The sequence below is a fragment of the Schistocerca serialis genome, unplaced genomic scaffold (assembly GCF_023864345.2).
Source record: "Schistocerca serialis cubense isolate TAMUIC-IGC-003099 unplaced genomic scaffold, iqSchSeri2.2 HiC_scaffold_1181, whole genome shotgun sequence".
In the NCBI taxonomy this organism is placed as follows: Eukaryota; Metazoa; Arthropoda; class Insecta; order Orthoptera; family Acrididae; genus Schistocerca; species Schistocerca serialis.
The window spans coordinates 52,501-57,500 of record NW_026047383.1 but is presented as its reverse complement, the minus strand read 5'-3'; the positions used below and the strand labels follow the sequence as shown (position 1 = coordinate 57,500).

Genomic DNA, 5,000 nt, shown 5'->3' with positions numbered 1-5,000 from the left:
CGCAGAACCTACCATCGACAGTTGATAAGGCAGACATTTGAAAGATGCGTCGCCGGTACGAGGACCGTGCGATCAGCCCAAAGTTATTCAGAGTCACCAAGGCAAACGGACCAGACGAGCCGACCGATTGGTTTTGATCTAATAAAAGCGTCCCTTCCATCTCTGGTCGGGACTCTGTTTGCATGTATTAGCTCTAGAATTACCACAGTTATCCAAGTAACGTGGGTACGATCTAAGGAACCATAACTGATTTAATGAGCCATTCGCGGTTTCACCTTAATGCGGCTTGTACTGAGACATGCATGGCTTAATCTTTGAGACAAGCATATGACTACTGGCAGGATCAACCAGGGAGCTGCGTCAACTAGAGCTGAGCAGCCGGCCGCCCGGGAGTGTGTCCCGGGGGCCCGCGCGAACACGCAAGCGTCCGCTCAATTATTCTGCAAACAGGAGGAGGCTGCGCTCCCCTGCACCATACACCTCGAAACCCTCTCAGGTCCCGGCGGCGCGCAGCGCCGTCCTAAGTACTTGGTCGGGTTCGAGAGAGGCGCAATCGCCCGGAGTTTGGCGAGTAGACGCTTTAGGTGCGACCACCCGTGCTCCCAACTGAGCTTGCCGCTGCCGACAGAGGCCCGGGAGCGTGCTGTCGTGGCATTGCCGGCGGGAGACAACACGCGCCACCTACGGTGACCGGCAGCTCCAACGCCAGCGCCACAGAAGGACAAAAGCCCCACTTGGGTGCCGAAGCGAACTCTCCCAGCACAGCGCACGCGCCAACACGTCCGCACAGCTGCGATACAAACCACCTGCGAGAACCGCAGAGGCGACCGAGCAGCAGACGGCGTCGCGGCGCCGAGCGCCGGGCGGCGGCGCATCCTCAGCGCACACAGTCCTCAATCGGACCAGCACACTGCAGATGTCCACCGCGCTTCGCACCGGGCCCGCGAGGACCTACTTTGGCCGCACGGCGCCGCGTGCAGGGTGCGCCGGCGCGCAGCTGCGCCGCCTGCCGCCTCCGTCGGCCGGCGCGCCTGCCAGTGGCCGCCCCCACCAGCCGGCTGTAGCGCGTGCGCCCACGCACCGCGCGGCCAGCACGCCGGGCGGCCCCCCCTCACCGGCCGGGGCCGGTCCCACCCAGCCACCGCCGCGTATCGCTTCACACCCACATGCCATTCACGTTCGTGGGCATGGTGGGTATCGCTGAAACAACCGGTTGGTAGCTCAACCGATCGTCGCCATCACTGATTCACCTCTAGCGAGAACAACCGCACCACAACGGTTTACCAGTTGTTCATTTGCGTAACGTCACCAGCAAACGTAGGCGTCCATCGCCATTTGCAAATTCAACGATTGTTGCATGCCTGTGTCAGGTGTCACGACACACTATGTCTGCCCACATACACGCAACAACATGTGCACGCTTCGCAAACACGTGGAAGGTGGCCCCCGTACGTATGCGATGTCCATTGCGCAAACGACTGTCAACCGGCCTCTGTCGCATGTCGCAGATGTGGAACGCAGTGCACCATGCTATCACGGTGTGTGAGAAGAGACGACAACGTCTGACAACACGCGCCACTACATCAACAGACGGCTCATGCTGATCGCCATCCAGGGCATACCACACTGCACTCCAGCTCTTATAGGGAGACGACACGTAGCTGCGTGCACAACATTTGGACCGCATGGTTCGCCGTTGTTGGCGCAGTCGTTGTACGGTCACATGTACCACGATGTATCATTCAGTACATGAGGACCAATGTGCAGTACAGTGTGTGATTTGGAGGTACAACATCAGCGGACAGTTGACACAGGCCGTACCACAGCGTAGGCGCAGTGCTTCGCCATGCGAATGCCAATGAACAACTGCGAAGGGCATTGAGCATGTACGTCCTGCTGCCATCCACATTACAGTGTATCGCTGCAAGGTGTTTAACATGAAGCGATACACTGGGGACCGGGCAGTGCGAGTAGCAAACTATATTGCGGGGGTTGCAGTTAGGCAACACTACACTAATTTAACGCGTCGTATGACAATTACAGAGCAGGTTAAGGCCCAACGTGTGTTGGGTTAAGGCCCAACGTGTGTTGGGTTAAGGCCCAACGTGTGTTGGGTTAAGGCCCAACGTGTGTTGGGTTAAGGCCCAACGTGTGTTGGGTTAAGGCCCAACGTGTGTTGGGTTAAGGCCCAACGTGTGTTGGGTTAAGGCCCAACGTGTGTTGGGTTAAGGCCCAACGTGTGTTGGGTTACAGCACAATATGGGTTACGTTAAGGGGCAATGTGGGTTACGTTAAGGGGCAATGTGGGTTACGTTAAGGCGCAATATAGGTTACGTTAAGGCGCAATATAGGTTACGTTAAGGCGCAATATAGGTTACGTTAAGGCGCAATATAGGTTACGTTAAGGCGCAATATAGGTTACGTTAAGGCGCAATATAGGTTACGTTAAGGCGCAATATAGGTTACGTTAAGGCGCAATATAGGTTACGTTAAGGCGCAATATAGGTTACGTTAAGGCGCAATATAGGTTACGTTAAGGCGCAATATAGGTTACGTTAAGGCGCAATATAGGTTACGTTAAGGCGCAATATAGGTTACGTTAAGGCGCAATATAGGTTACGTTAAGGCGCAATATAGGTTACATTAAGGCGCAATATAGGTTACATTAAGGCGCAATATAGGTTACATTAAGGCGCAATATAGGTTAGGTTAAAACACGACATAGGTTAGGTTAAGGCACGACATAGGTTAGGTTAAGGCACGACATAGGTTAGGTTAAGGCACGACATAGGTTAGGTTAAGGCACGACATAGGTTAGGTTAAGGCACGACATAGGTTAGGTTAAGGCACGACATAGGTTAGGTTAAGGCACGACATAGGTTAGGTTAAGGCACGACATAGGTTAGGTTAAGGCACGACATAGGTTAGGTTAAGGCACGACATAGGTTAGGTTAAGGCACGACATAGGTTAGGTTAAGGCACGACATAGGTTAGGTTAAGGCACGACATAGGTTAGGTTAAGGCACGACATAGGTTAGGTTAAGGCACGACATAGGTTAGGTTAAGGCACGACATAGGTTAGGTTAAGGCACGACATAGGTTAGGTTAAGGCACGACATAGGTTAGGTTAAGGCACGACATAGGTTAGGTTAAGGCACGACATAGGTTAGGTTAAGGCACGACATAGGTTAGGTTAAGGCACGACATAGGTTAGGTTAAGGCACGACATAGGTTAGGTTAAGGCACGACATAGGTTAGGTTAAGGCACGACATAGGTTAGGTTAAGGCACGACATAGGTTAGGTTAAGGCACGACATAGGTTAGGTTAAGGCACGACATAGGTTAGGTTAAGGTACGACATAGGTTAGGTTAAGGTACGACATAGGTTAGGTTAAGGTACGACATAGGTTAGGTTAAGGTACGACATAGGTTAGGTTAAGGTACGACATAGGTTAGGTTAAGGTACGACATAGGTTAGGTTAAGGTACGACATAGGTTAGGTTAAGGTACGACATAGGTTAGGTTCAGGTACGACATAGGTTAGGTTAAGGTACGACATAGGTTAGGTTAAGGTACGACATAGGTTAGGTTAAGGTACGACATAGGTTAGGTTAAGGTACGACATAGGTTAGGTTAAGGTACGACATAGGTTAGGTTAAGGTACGACATAGGTTAGGTTAAGGTACACATTGTTGTAAGGAAAGGTTTAATGGGGGGGGGGGGGGCGGCGGCCGGTTTGTTGATTGTGATTATAGTACGTGGATGCCTGCGGTATCATCTGATTTGCCACGTCAGGATGTACCTTTGGCTCATGACAGGCGGCGCTCTCATTCCATGCTTGTGGCAGACCTGTGTCTTTCATTCCTGCCATTGTTTGTGTGCTGTGAGAGGAGGCAGTATTGTGATGTTGGGTGCACCCCTGTGTAGGACATGTGTGGGTGTTGGTGGCTTGGCTGAGCAATGGTGGTTGTCGGGTGGGTGGGATATTCTGTTTTCTGTGTGGACCTCCCAGTCTGGTTATGACAGTGTGGATTGTCTAATGTGGCGGAGAGGATGCACTGGGTGTTGTTGCATGCTGGTGCTTACATATTGTCTGTGTGCGTGTTACAGGCAGAGAGTAGTGCGTGATAAGAGTGTGTGGCTGACGTGTGGTTGTGATTGTGAGCAGAGTCTTTCAGCATGTATACGGACAGTTGTATATATTATCTGTATTCTGATGGCTCTATCTATTACTAATCAGCGCCGTGTATACGTTTAATGTGGTTCCCGTCGAAACTGTTGTATCTCTGTACATTAGTGACACGGCGAGCGCGCTATGTAGCTACTCGTCTCGGCAGCTTCCACCGGTGTATGGCAAATGATTATAAGCAATGAGTCTAGTCGTCAATACCGATAGTGTGACGTCACATGTCTGGGGTGGGGGACGCTGCGCCCTTCCGGTGGGTCATGGCCTAGCAAGACTCTCCCCACGCAGGGGGGGCTTGGACTGTCATTAACTCTTCCGAGTAATATACTTGCCGTACGTTTTTGCGACTGCGAGTGCAACGCTCACCGGTACCGACATGGATGGAGCGCCTCCTAGCTGACCGCTCAGCATCGGCATTCGTACAGAGAGCAACGCGATCGCGTCTGTAGCTCGTAAGTGGTACAGCTCGCAGCTCATGTATAGGGACAGTATCATACATGGCAGCTCTGGGATGGGTTTCTCCTTTCCAGAGGTGGAATATCATCAGGGATCCCTGAGCTACTGCTCATCCTCCCTTCAAGTCCACCCCCACGTGTCCACTAACCAACTCCACCACGACAAAGGGAACCAGCTTGCAAAAACTACCCCCATTTTTGGGGGAATGGACCTTCCATTTGAAGAGCGCCTTTAGCCACCCTTTGGGGTGCCCACGGGGAACCACGTGGAGGCGGCGCCGCCACTGCTGACGGCGACCCTTTCGTCAGCAGTATAGCATCCACTTACAGCATGTTCGTACATATGAGGGGACCCAGGG

At 52.4% G+C, this 5,000-nt stretch overlaps 1 non-coding gene across 1 annotated transcript in view; it reads right to left on the bottom strand.

The window, feature by feature from the left end:
• LOC126434101 (small subunit ribosomal RNA) overlaps positions 1–354 on the bottom strand; it is a 1,910-nt gene extending 1,556 nt beyond the window's left edge. Inside the window, exon 1 of the ribosomal RNA XR_007578974.1 lies at positions 1–354. This exon is cut by the window's left edge and continues 1,556 nt beyond it. This is a non-coding gene — a ribosomal RNA (small subunit ribosomal RNA).
• Positions 355–5,000: the final 4,646 nt, after the last annotated feature.